The sequence below is a fragment of the Rhipicephalus sanguineus genome, chromosome 8, assembly GCF_013339695.2.
Source record: "Rhipicephalus sanguineus isolate Rsan-2018 chromosome 8, BIME_Rsan_1.4, whole genome shotgun sequence".
Taxonomy (NCBI): Eukaryota; Metazoa; Arthropoda; class Arachnida; order Ixodida; family Ixodidae; genus Rhipicephalus; species Rhipicephalus sanguineus.
Window position 1 is genome coordinate 74757430 of NC_051183.1, and position 14480 is coordinate 74771909.

At 46.4% G+C, this 14480-nt stretch overlaps 1 long non-coding RNA gene across 1 annotated transcript; it reads right to left on the reverse strand.

Annotated features, from left to right (window-relative positions):
- Positions 1–6551: 6551 nt before the first annotated feature.
- Positions 6552–8304, reverse strand: LOC125759678 (uncharacterized). The gene is made up of 3 exons (XR_007417297.1): positions 8214–8304; positions 6933–7116; positions 6552–6647 (listed from the first exon to the last, which is right to left on the reverse strand). It is a non-coding gene; the product is annotated as an uncharacterized LOC125759678 (long non-coding RNA).
- Between the last annotated feature and the right edge of the window lie 6176 nt (positions 8305–14480).

The window sequence follows — 14480 nt, forward strand, 5'->3', positions numbered from 1 at the left end:
CTTATGCTTTACGACCTAAAATCACGGGCCCGCGGAAGCCGCTTGTTATCAACAACACCATTCTACATGCGGGTCGTCATGGCCATCGAATCTCCTCTTCATATTGACCTTCCAGCGACACAGTACACCTGCTTATTAGCAACCTCCTGTCTACTACAATTCACATTGCCCCTAAAGTTGCTAGTCTTAGTATGCACTACACTTCCATGTGTTACTATCGAATTCATTGCTTCGCCCTTCCAGCGAAACTATGGTTTCCATGGCATTTTTAACGTAGCGATCGTTAGCATTAGTATGGCCATGTTTTACAATTTCTCTAAGAAAACAACGACAAATAAAACCACTACGCCTTGAGGAGCGCTAGTCTCAGGTTCTCCTGCAGCGAAAAATTTGTTACAGTTTATTTAATCAATGGTAAAATATTTTTTTCAGCGAAATTAATAAAGTTATGCGCTATGTCTTTTCCCAGCCTGTTTACAAGAAAATTACAAAATACACATACCATATAAACCTTATAAGTCTTGAAGTGAAACGTGGGCCTTTGTGCGCTGTAAATACTGAAGACAGCGGCAACAGTGAGCGCGGCATAAGCCCTTTCCAACATGATCCTTTCAATTTGAGAATTTCCGGACTATTTTAATGCGCGAAAAGGTGTCCTTTATATATGTGCGAGAAGACAGAACTAATACAAAACTCCTGAAGATTTTCTTTGTTGTCTGTACAGCGCTAATACATATGTAAGTCTTTGTTTAACAAAGGTAGGTGTTCGAACGTCCACCCATGAGCAAAAATACTCCTGCATAGCTTGTGTTGTGTTTCTAAACTCTCTATGACATTTGTATCGTATCGAATGGTTACGCGGTGTCAGACAATGAGGCAAAAGCATGGCCAATGTCGACCGAAAAACCTTAAGTCTGCCAGAAATACAATTGCCAGTTACAACGCATGTAGAGCTGTAAGAACGGTGCATGTGCGTCAGAAAAGTTCGACGCAAGCTTTTCCGCTGAGGATATGCATCGCAATAAATAATTTAAAAAATGTTTCGAGTTTCAAAAGTTTCAAACCAGGGCACGTGTACATACAGCCAGACTATCACGCCAGGACTCGAACAGACCATAATTTCACTTGATGTCCAACTTATCAAATAATAAAGAGAACAGGCAGGGCGGATGTATCTCAAAGAGAGGGGATTAGAAACAACTCAAATTTCACGTTCTCAACGATCCGTAATTAACAAGTGAGGCAGCCTCGCACTTGTGGCGCCAGGCCTGAAGGAAGTGCGGAGCTGGGCGGCCTTCTTTGTTACAACACAGCTGTTAAGGTTGAGGTTCGCCGCGTGTCGTAAATAGAAAATTATCATCATCATGAACTGGCACGCGTCATCTCCGTCCTCCTCTTTACCGCCTTCCTCTTCCTTTCTGCTTCGCTACCGGAAGACCTGCACCGATTTTTCCGGCGAGGCATGCAATAACTAAGAACGAGTACAGAGAGAGATAGACAGAGGGAAAAAGAGAGGGAAAGAGACAACTTCACTTCACTTCACTTCACTTTATTTCCTTAAGTACCTCCATCGAGGGGTATTACATAAGGGGTGGTGTTTAACAAAACTCTACAAGGTTGTTTTTAATAGCTTCAAAAACATAGATGGGTTAGTGATGGCAGAAATGTCTTGAGGAAGGCCGTTCCAGACTTTTGCTGCTCGTATGAAAAAGGAGGCTTGGAATGTGATGGTCCGGGTACGTGGCAGTGCGACTTGAAGAGGGTGACCAGTGCGATGAGATATGCGTGAAGGGGGTGTGACGTACGGTGGATGATTCAGTGAGCTGAAATAAAACATATGAAAAAGACAGAGGGCGGCAACCTGTCGGCGGAAGGCAAGCGTTTGCAAACCCGATTCCGCCTTCAAGGATGAGATACTGATGTCATATGAATATGCAGAATGAATGAACCTGGTAGCCCGATTTTGAAGCGATTCGAGGTCATTTATGATATATGTTTGATGGGGGCTCCTGATGGAAGATGCATATTCAAGGTTCGATCTGACAAATGATTTATATGCTAGCATTTTGACATGTGGCGGAGTATGACGTAAGTGCGCCTAAGAAATCCTAATGATTTATTAGTAGCCGAAATGATGTTAGTAGTGTGATGACGCCAGGAAAGGTCATGGGACAATGTGACGCCGAGGTATTTGAATGATGTATTTGAACAATATACAAGCAAAGAGAATGATAGAATTTCTTGGCAAAAAAAAGTTTTTTCCGAGGCGAGGTTTGGACTTGTGTACGAACACTCCGAAGGCGAGCATCCTGACCACTGGGCTATCCACGCACGTTGGCAGAGCTCATACGCGAGTGCTAGCATATAATCCTAGCTGTAGGCCAATGCCGGGTAATGTTAACTAGTGGTTGTTGCAATGTGGGCTTGCGCAGTGTGGGCTTGCTAACTTTCGGGTAGTGTTGGCTAGTGCTTGATAATGTAGGCTTACTATTGGCTTGTATTGGCTAATGCTGGGAAATGTTTCCAGCAATGACTAAGATTGACTGGCCTTCGGGTAGTGCTACTAATGTTTCGTACGGTTGGCTAATCTTGGCTCGGCATTTCCCTAGCAATGTAATACTTAAAAATTGTGCATTACAACGCTCAGACTCTAATTTATGGTCTGCAGAGTTTTTCACCGGAACAGGCACGTCTGCACATCGGTGTGTACAATTCTCCCCGGTGGAATTGGCCTCTCTTCTCGCACACGAGCACCGTAACACAAGTGCTGACCTTTCTTCGGAGAACAAAGTTTTATTTAGGCGTCATGGACTCTAAGTGCCCGGTCCACTAGCCTCACGTACGTGTACTCAATTTACAGAAGGCTACGGTCCACTGCGCAACGCTTGAGTCTACGTTAAAGAGTGCGGCACAGGCGGATTCTCGAATACTACAGCGCATAACATCGATTGCGTAAGATCAACCAGATTTTTTCTCATGAAAGAGCTCGAGAATTCCTAAAAAGTTCGGACACGCATTTTTGTGCGCCTCGTATTTTATGTTTTTTATTTATTTTGGTATCACGTGCTCAGTTTTTTGCAACCATGATAGGTCTCCGAACTGTTTCCGAGATTATTGTTCTAACTTTCTAGGCACCTCTTTCTGGAGAATGCTTCAGTACTCATGCTTCATTTCAAATACTGAATTCATTACAGCGAGCCTAAAAAACACAGTCGCTTGTCTTATTTCATAAAACCTTCAACTCAGCTTTCTGGAACAACCTATCCATGTAAATGGTAATTATGCACTACAATCCTGACTTGGTAATCAGCTTGCACATATTTGTCTGTATGTTTTCATCCCAAACACCTCTGCTGCAATGTTCTGGAAGGCAGATGACCCTGAAACGTATACAGAGAGGGCAAATGCCGCACAAGTGCTGTACAAGTGCCGCGGTGAGCTCTTCTCTTTCATTCTTCATGTAAGTGGATGCAAAATTTTTCAAGTATATGTTGATCCGAATATAGCATTCATGGTCCTTATTACACATGTAGATAATAATCGCTGTTCGAAAACAACTTCACCATAAATGCACAAGCTGCGCACGTAGACGATAAACCGCGAAGTTTCTGTGACGGCAAATGTTCTCGTAAAGAATACAACACCCCTTGCAGGCTGTAGAATAAAACTAAAACGCAGTTCATATGTTACCTTCCATCGAATTGTTAAATTCGAACAATACACAGTGGCTTATTTTAAGCTACCATCGCGTCAGTATAGGAAGAGAATTCTGCGTAAGCAACTGCAGCCTCAAAAGAATATCGTGAAAAACAGAACAGTACCAAGAAAAAAAATGCAGGAAGTTTTGCATTTAGTGGCCCAAAGCTTTGCACTGCGAAGCACGGGGCATCACCACTCACTGGGCAGCCTATTTCTCTATTGATCTATGTTTCTCTATGAGCCGGGCAGCCTTGCTTTTTTTTCGTTTAGTGTTCTCTTTCTTTCTCCCTCCATTTTTCTTCTCTCTCTTTTTTTCTGTCTTTTTTGTCTCTGTTTATTTCTATTTCTTTCTTTCTTTGGCTCTCTCTCTTTTCCTTCCTATTATTTTGACTTTCTATTTCTATCTTTATTTCCTGTCATTGTCTCACTCTCTCTCTATTTCTCGCTTGCTTCCCCTTTCTTTCTATCTTTTTCTCTCTCTATTTTTCCTTTTTTCTTGATTTTACCTCTTTCTGCACTTCTTTCTCTCTATTCCTCTGTTTCTCAGAAGCGTGGTAAGTTGGGCCAGTTGGTACTGGTTCATGGTGTAACAGTGCGAAAAAAAAAAACGGTTGGAAACACCAAAGAGGAGGATAATGAACTCTTGAGAGCTTATTTTCTGGGGAATGAAATTTCTGATGCCAAATTAGGAATCACGAAAAAATTTATTGAGAGCGATAAAAAATGATTGCATTGAAGTTCCACGAAAAATTATTTCACGCTATTTCCGCAAACGTTCAGCTTGCATGCGATTTTTGATAAGTAAAGTTTTTATTCCATTCATAGTTTGAAGAATTATATATCAGTAATGATATGAGCAGCCTTGCAGACTTGAATCCCAGTTGGTCTTCCTCAGCGCCCGTCCATACATCACTGCATTTTTTGGCACGTGTCATTGTATAGCAGCTGGCCTGTTCCCGGCATACGATTGAACCTCTCCAGGCAATCGCTCTGTGGTTTTTCTCTGTGGTCATCCTTAAACCTGACCTCATACCAGGCACCAATACCAGTCGCACCTGGATCACAGTGAATGTGTTGAGACCGAACAAATATTAGCAATTGTGCAAGCAAGAAAGAAATGAATGAAAGAAATATAAGATAACCAATCATCTTTCGAGTAATGCAGGTTCACAGTTAGCCACTCTTTATATAATGTATAAATCGAGATCCTACATAACATAAACAAAAAAAAATGTACAAGCATTCACTTATCGTCTGCGTGGTCCTTAATTTCAAATTCCGCCATCAAATTATTCTTAAAGCATTGTGCTTGAGTCGGTGATCGGTTATAATGAAATTATTCTGCTAGATCTAATTGTTTGCAAAGTTACCGAACACCTTGGAATCTCATACGAGCATTATATATATATATATATATATATATATATATATATATATATATATATATATATATATATATATATATATATATATACGTGCACGTATATTAGAGTGGCCTGCAGTCAGCTTGCAAAACAGTGACAGTATACTACGGTTTACAAACAGCACATCGGACAGCGCCGACGACGCGACATGATATATAAATGCGAGAGATTGGCCAGTTATCATTAAAACTTCGCTCAGCCGCACGGGCTTTGTGGCTCCGGCGTCGCGCTTCTAGCACGAGGAACCAAGTTCGACTCGGATGTTTGCAGAAACGCTAGTTTGCTTAGATTTTGATTTACGCCAAAGAACACCACGTGGCCGAAATAAATAGTTTTCTACTACAGCCTTCCTCGTCGTTATTTCGGCTATGCAAAAGTGGAGAATCTCTTATTAGTGCAGGGTTCTTCTACTCTATTCGGCGAGATTTTGCGGATGTCAGGAATTAACAGGAGGCTTCAGTTGGACTAAGTGTGGCAATAAATAGGCATTACATCGCGACGACAACTTGGCATTGGCCTTGCAGGATATGAGTTACGATGCATTGTTTTATAGTCTGTCGTCTGTATATGTTACCCTTGGTTTTGTGCGTCGTGCATGTTGAGGATATGTCGTGGCCCGGCCGAAATTTACGTTCTAATGAAATTGGCTGAATTTGAGAGCTGCTCACCAAGAATGAGAATTGTCTTGGCTGATGCCTAAAATTGGGTCAGGGCTTTCTCGACACTGCCTTGTTCCACTTGTAAAATATGTTCGACCAACACCCAAAACTGACTTGGCCCGATCAGAACTAACTTGACCCACACTCTAAAAAAAAAAGAGTATGCGTGACTCTTTTCAGAGAGTTCTGACTTATGGATTCTCTTTAAATAGTCACGGTGACTCTCTTGGTGGGTCAGGGTCGGCTCGCTCTAGGAGAGTCTCCTGACCCTCTAGGAAGAATGGAAAGACTCTAATCCGAAGGATCACGTTACCACTTATAGGGAGTCAGACGACTCTTGCCGGTAACACTCCTACGGGGGTCAAGTGACCCACACCGAAGCGTCAAGCGACTCCACGAGTATTTTAAGCTACTCATTGGACCCTTGCTCTACTTTTGCGCGACTACTGTTGAAAATAGTGGAGTATTCATTTTAAGCAAGTGCAATAATACTTGCCGTTCTGCCCAGCGACTGCAAAAAAAAAGAATAGTTCAGTTTTAGCATTATTTTAATAAAACTCGTCAAAACAACACATATTTTCCAGCCAAGGTATATAGAAAGCGCGTAAAGATGGTCTTTGATTTCCATTAAGAAGTTTGGGTATTCCTCATTTACATGCTTCTATGAGTATAGCCAACTAAAATGTGTGACTGGTGTGCATAGTGCCATTTAGTGCAAAATAAACTGCAGAAATAGGCATCATGTTTCAATCTTTATTCCTTATGATTAAGAATAAATCAAAAAGTGGTGACGACTGGAGACATCAGACTTGTGGCTTGCTAGGTTGTCGCTCCTGTTCAGCGTGAGCACCGTGCAAAACGGTATCTGAAAAGCAGAACGTGATATTATGATGAGAAAATGAAATTGCAGTAAAGGTTTGCGAAACCTACAAAATAAGTGGTTCACATAGACACAATGAAGGCTCACAACAAATGCAAACACGTATGGTAAGAAACGAAGTTTTTTGCCGCTTTCGTGTAAAACACAACTTGCAAATAGTACCTTTTGTAACACGTCACTTGGCGACAAACTTGCAGCACAAGATGATGTGAGCCGCTTTTAAACAATAAACGAAATTGGTTTAGGCTCCTTTGCGTGGGTGCCACTCACCTCTTTTCCTACGTTGTGTTGTCCAACCAAAGGAAATGTAGGACCGACTGCCTCGTTGACAGGGCGAACGCCGCTGTTGATTTTACCATCACGAGCGGTGAGGCGCCAGACCAGAGCGGCACCTTCGTTTCCCCGAGTGTGGCTGTCAACTGGAGTGAAGAGGCGGAAGAAGTGATCCGGGATTCTGGGAATAACCAAAACACACACATTATTTGTATTTAAAACCACCCTTTGTTCAACACACCGTTACTGTACACACATCTGCCACGAGTGTTTAGTTCAAATTTCGCAACCAAAACCAATTTTCACGTAAAAGGCAGCGGGAACCTCGTCTCGCAATAGGCACTGGATATAGACGAATGAAAGCACTTCTTTTCTGAGAAATCGCTTCAAAATTTGGTTTCAGAATAAACACGGTTTCGCGCCGGCTTACCCCGACACCTAAGCACATCCTCCGGCAGTCAGGGGCACGCCGTGAGCGGTTACTGACAGCATGTTTTACAAACATAACCCATACTCAGATAAACACATACGAGTACGAGGGCCCGAACGACACCCAGCGCGTGCGGACGCCGTCTACGTCGAGATCAGACATGTCATATGCTAGAATTAGCACACATAAATCCCACAATCACGTACACTCACTTGATTCTGTTATAGCGTCATCGCAGATTTTGGCAAACCATGAAAACAGCAAACAGTAACGAAGGAAAAAAGTGCACGGCGGCGGCCGCAACAACGGGCGCCGTCGAAGGTCTCTAGCTTTTTTGCCTTACCGGCGAGGCGTGTCCAACTTGAATGACTACCGCGTACGTTCTGGAAGCCACCGTACTATATCTGCACCTCAAACTACCGTCTTTAAGCCAACAAATACCATTATATATAGTGCGTGTGAGCGTTCTGTACACAGGCTTTCTTTTTTTTTTTCACGTTCCCACGCGCGGAAGCACGCAGCACACTCAAGGTCGATGGAAATGTTATTATGAAGTAGACTAAAGTGCATCTCAAAACGACATCTTGCACCTTCAGTGGTGCAGACACAACGTGCGATCAGCAAGGAATGACCCTTGATAATTGTTTGCATCGCTCACTTTATGGGAGCTTGTACAGCAACGCGCATAACGGTGGCAACTCGTTAAGTGACAGCTTTAGTTGGGCATCCGCAACAGCACCGCGGACACAGGCTGCTGTTGGAAATGGCTGGCAGATAACTTCCGCAGAGCTGCTGCATACGCCCAGCTAAAGCTGTATAATTAGTGCCTACGAAAGCAGTACACTCACCGTTAACTGGCGCCCGTTGTCCGTATCCGCAGCTCCATGAATATTCCGCCCTCCAAGCGTCGTTTCGTGCACGGAGCCGGCGTCAACACCACCGCAGACGTGCATGAACATGAAACTGATGAAACTTCACGACATGCAACCCGCGCTATAGACGTCAGACTCTGGAGTTTCCAAGATGTGTGGCGCCACCTGTCGGAGAAGTATTGAGTAGTGCATAGACCGACTCTCTCGCACAGTTTGCTATAGGCTTCCCAAGCAACGCTTAGCGGCGCTGCTGCTCTTGACAGGCAGCGCCATCTCTGGCAGAAAAAGAGAAACTGGGGCGTGATCAGCGAGCGCTTTCCCTTCTCGCCACCGCGTTGCCGCTCGCTTCCGTGCACGTGCAGAGCTCTCGCGGTGCACTTGCGGCGTCTCACAATGTACCGCGTGCAGTGCGGCTTCAAAAGGATCTTCAAGCTTGACTGGCACTTCCGCAAAGCGAACTTGATAAAGTGAGGAAAGCTCGTCAATCACGTTAACGGTGAAGAGCAGACGATCGACGACAACCACGCCCGACTCAAAGCGAAATGCATTTCCCAAGTCGCGATTACACCGTGTAGGACGTATACCTCGAGGTAAGTCTCATTCTGTCACGTTAAAGATGAATAATGGTCCACATGCACTCCGAAATGAAGCCGTACACGCTATCGATGTTCTGCGGCGTGGACTACGAATCATATGATTGTTGTTTTGATATGGCATGCTTACAGTAGCAGCCGTGTACTTTCGTGAACGTTTGCGGCGTGCGAAAAAAAGATTATACGGCCATGGCACTGCTTCCTGAGAAGGTTAGAGTCAAGTCCTCCGTGCCGCTGGAGAATCACCCGCCGATTAAGACGCGAGGCAGCTAGCTGAGCTTCAACCACTGTGAAGCAAGATGAACTGCTCGCCTCGTTTTTCGGCTCTCGCGTCATGCTTGCAGTCTCTTTTTATGATACCGACTTGGCAGGCGTATAAAACCTGTTGCGTGAACGCGGCTAGAAAATCGCACAAAGTCAGAAGGTGGTAATTCAAGGTTGCAGTTGCAAAGCATGTATGAAGTGCCAGTTATATTTAGCGGCTTAAATATATATCACCCCAATAAAGTGACAAAAACAAAGCAAACCTGCAGAACGATGTCAAAGCTTGCTCAGAATGCACAGACGTCCGTTCCGGCGTGATAAAGCAGCCTTCCCGACGCGTGAAAATGCAGGCGCCGAACTTCTGACAATGTGCGGAGTTCAGTTGAATTCAACCAACCGCGCAACGCTAACGGTATAACGCGAATGTGAACGTTCAACAACGACGGGTAGGTCTCACGAGCACAGGGAATCAAAACACAAAGTTGCTTCACCTACAACCGTAACTGGACTTTAACAATGCGAGAAGACAGCGAGTAATCATTACTGTAGTCGCTGCGTGCATGCGCCCCGTTACTTACCGATTCAGGTAGTCGGAACGAACGAAAGCGATGAACTCAGACAGCCAAAATAGAAGGCGAGACAGGGCTGTCAGCTATCCACGCTTGCCGCCTTTATTTCTCGTGCGACACGCCCGGGAACCGATACAGTTTAACACGTGAATCGTGTGCCTTGTCTGCACTGTTGTGGCTGGCCACTAAACCGCAATACTTCGGACCACGCTTGCGCTTCCGCGGGGTCGCTTCTGCCATCTTGGAAATGCGCAGCTTCGCACAGCAAGCCTCTCGGTTCACGTGCCGAGCTGACGGCCCCACAGTTACCCGCACCGAGAGAAGAACGCGAGCGCACGTGCGCTACCGCTACCGTGAAAGGGGCTGAGTCGGCCGCGCGACGGTTCAGTGTTGTCCGACAGAGCCGCAGCGCGGCTGGCGCGGCGCTGTCGTCGCGCCGCAAACTTGAGCTTGGGTTCCCTATGGGACTAGGTGCAACTAGCGAGTGCGAAACAACGATTGAGCTTAATATCGCGTGTGTTTGCGCGTTTAGCACTCAGAACGAGAGCTGTGAATTGCTCTCCGCTAGTCGGACGCGCCACCGAGCCGTCGTGAAGTGCTTGCTGGATCACTCGCCTGAACGACGGCGAAAACAGCAGCAGACGAGACCCCTTCGCACGCTACGAAGAAACTCCGCAAAAGACGCACTGTTGCGCTGTGAATTGCCACGGACGTAAAAGACTGAATAACAACGTTCAGTTTTACCGATTTCCATAGTTGTCGTACGAAGAAGAAAGGCGAGATCGCTGGATATGGGATGTTGCGAGCGTGTTGGGTAAGCGAAGTACCCGCGTTCTTCACAGCCGGTGGCATGACTGTGTGGCTCTGCTGTTGTTTTGCCTAGCCCTGATGCAAAACCGTGGTAACCTTGACTATGAAGCTCAGCAGAGGCTCTGACGGCGGTGCTTGTCGTGTAACACGAAGTGAGCAGCTAGAGGCAGACTGGAGACGCGTGATACGCACACCGCGACGAGTTGGTCGTCACAACACAGCATCGCGGACGTACGTACGTTTTGAAGGCTCAGAGTTCTGGTTCTAACTAGCTAACACCACGTGCGTCATACAAGTAAATCGCAGAATGTTGGTCGTGACCCCCTTCAGGTTTGTTTCGCCGTGTCCTCCGCGGTTGCCGTAGCTATCTCGGAGGCCACGGTTTTGCCTTTGGCTGTACCCCGCGAATGTGGACACGCACGTATCCCCATTTGCAGTACATACAAACGGAAGACGACCACCAAGAGACCATTTGAGGATGCGTAATAAAACATTCCAATGCACAGGAAGCGAGAGATGAATTAAGGGAGAATGCAACTGAAAAGGCGAAAATCGCCGGAGCCATTCGCCCCTGATGAACCGAGTTTTGCACCACTGATCGTAAGATGCATAGCTAAGTAAACTGATCGTGTATGTAGGTATTTTATCGCTGTGGCATACGTATATACCCGATTTTAACGCATTTAGGCTCTAGAGAACGGATGTCGGAGGGCTTGCCTCGAACTCGGTGTCGTGTGATGCTCGCTTGTACTTGCGAGTTGCAGCAAGCGGGAATAACGAAAACTTATTTTGCATTGTACTCGCAGTTCGCTTTGATCAGCTTCCTTTGTTTCTGAAGCGTGGATTGGCGGAAGAAGCTTTCCAGGTCCTTGATTTTTAGGAAACCGCGCCTCGACACCAACGAAAGAGGAGGGTTATATTGCAGCCTATGCACATTCGCTTGCGGGCTGCTCTCTTTGCACTACCCAGTTAGTGCTAGGGCTACGATGAGGGCGCTGGTGGCGGTGTTTTTCGCAGCGCCGCCTGGGCAGAGTCTGACGTCTATCAACGCAACCACGCAACGCATTCCAATAGACGAGGAGACTGAGACTGACTGAGATGACTGAGAGAGAAGCCAGAAGCGGCGCGCCACCCCGGCGCCAACCCCGTCTCCGTCGGCGAGCAACGCGCCACAACCACCACAACGGCGCCAAAGGGCAAGCGCGCGATATGTATGGCGTATACGGCGGCTCTTTCATGACGGAAGCCAATCGAAACGCGCTTCAGGAGCGTCCAGTGACTCCTTCCAAAATGCGAACTCTTTTTCTCTGCCTGTACCTTCCAAAAGGGGTCACATGGACGCCCGAAGAGAGTCACGGTTCCATGACTTTCTTTTGACTCTTTTTTTTTAGAGTGCAAGTCCAGAACCATTGCGAAAATTGATTTCGTCCACATTCAAAACTTAGGAGGCCTATCCCTAACACTAGCTGCCCAATATAGGAATTCAGTTGGCTCATGATCAAAACCGATCTGCGACCCCTCCCTCTAAACTGAATTGACCTACCGCGAAACTTTCCTAAGCCTGCCCATGAAAGCCATGGTCCGGTATCCTCTAACGCGGCTCCCGAATATGCTCTCGCACAATACGAGGTTGCTTTGCGGAGTCTCAAGTTTTTTAAGTGCGATGCACTTATAGACCGAGGGCGAACGGCGTATATCCGTGATCAAGCAGTTCCAAGCGAAACAGCCGCCGAGCTTCACCACTAGGCCGAGAGAGGATGCTCCTGCAGGAGAAACAGAGAGAGAAAGGTAGAGGAAAGGCAGGGAGGCTAACCAGGAATATACTCCGGTTGGCTACACTGTACTGGGGAAGGGGAAATGGGATACGAAAGAATGAAAGATAAGGAGAGAGTCGCTAACGACACTACAAATCCGGTCTAAAATCATTGTGTGAGACCAGTCATAACTTTTTGTTCAGTCCGGTTTGCCGAGGAAGCCGCAGCAACGCCCTTATAACCGCTCGCGTTGAAGACCGGGTACGCCAGTGCCCTAGGATTTTGTCCTCTGTTAGAGGCCAGTTGTCTAGCTTGCCCAATGCGAATAAGAGGGCTGCTTTTTGAGTGTCGAAACGGGTGCATTCGCTGAGAAGGTGCGCGATGGTTTCGCTGCACCAGCAGAGTTCACAATATGTGCTATAAGCCATTCCAATGGCGCATCAATATGCATTCGAGAATGCCACTCCAAGCCAAATACGGAAGAGCAGGGTGGAATCACGGCGTGATAGCTCGGATGGCACCTGTAATTGAAGATCGGGGTCTAAGCCATGTAGGCGTGGACATGTAAAAGTCGGTGAATTCCACCTGCGCAGCGTTAAATGATGCGCTAGCACACGAAGGCGCATTGCTGCGTCAGATCTTGATAGCCGGATGGCGACACTGCTGACGCCATCGTGGGCGCATCGGGCAGCTGCATCCGCTTGATCATTGCCCTGAATGCCGCAGTGACTTGGTATTCACTGGAATATTATGTTGTGTCCTTTCCCTATGGTTTCATTGTGAACATGCCTGATTTCGGCAACGAGCTGCTCATGCAAGCCATGACGTAAAACGGGAACCAAACTTTGTAAGGCTGCTTTGCAATCACAAAGGATAGACCACGAACTAGGTGGTTCCTCTGAGACGAAGTGAAGAGCTGCACGAAGGGTTACTAGTTCAGCAGCTGTAGTTTATGTTGCGTAATACATCTTCAGCTGTATTTTGACAGATCTTCCAGGAATTAATTCTGCGGCGGTTGAGCTACTACCCGTAACGGAACCGTTGGTCTAAATATGGATGCGATCACTGTGCTCTTCGTGTAAATAAAGTAGCGTTGCCTGTTTGAGGGCAACCGATGACCTTCTTGTTTTATTCGTGATTCCTGGTATCTTAAGGCAAACATCTGGCCGCTCTAGGCCTTATAAAGGCGAGGACGGCGAGGCAGGTGTGTAGTTTGCGGGCAGTGTAGCCCGATTGGCAGAAATAATGTGGCTGAACGTCATATGTGGCCTTTTTGCTGGTAACCATGCAATATGGAGGGAAGGTATCCTTGCAAGGTACGTAGCCACTGTTCCATAGGAAGTGATGATAAACATAGTATATAGAAATATAATGAATGACACCTTAAGCCCGCGACTTATGAAGCGTGTAAATAATTTTTTATTCATCCTATCAAGTGTGTCTGGGCTTGAACACTAAAGCTTGTATGGTACGAATATATGCGGAGTTACATTGTGCAACGCCGCTCCGAAGTGATAAAAATCGCGGAGAAGCAGCCACAGAATTATTCGCATTAAAATAACTTTACTGATCCATAGATGCACCTTGGAAAACCCGAGGGGGTCAACATTTTTCTGGGGTGCCCTTTATGAATCCCTTGCTTATGGTATCTCTCAGAGGCGTGTCGTGCCGCTTCTTAAAGTGATAGCTTGAAAGGGCATCTCCAGGATTTTGGGAGATGTACATACTGCCACGCGCGCTTCTTTTTGTCGTTTTTATGTAACTAGTTCGTTGCACGCCTAGCGGCCGCCTTGCGCAAGCCGCGCCCTAATGTCTGGAAACCTCCGAGATTACCTTGGAATCTCCTTATAGGCTTGAGCGTTCAAACGCGCAAGGTTGAGATTATTCTTAAACTAACGCGGCCACAAGCGAAAAGGCTGGAATGTTCGATGCCGCATCTATAAAACGCCGGCGCCCCTTGCCGTGGTTCAGTTTTTTGGACGGCCGATACTCTGTTCGCCGCTGTCATTGTACAGTGTATTGCTGTAGTTTTCCTTTCCGTTTCCCAGCCACAAGTTCGGCCAAATAAATAGTTTCATCTTGGACACTCCGACTGCTGCCTTCGTCGACGTCACGACCCCGTGACAATATTGCGCCCTCCCTCGGGGGCGTTCGGGCGCCCCGCCGTAACAGAATGGGAAGCGCAAAGAAAAATCTTATCTCACGAAGGAAACATGATATTGAAAACTACTCTCGGTTTCAGATACGACAGAA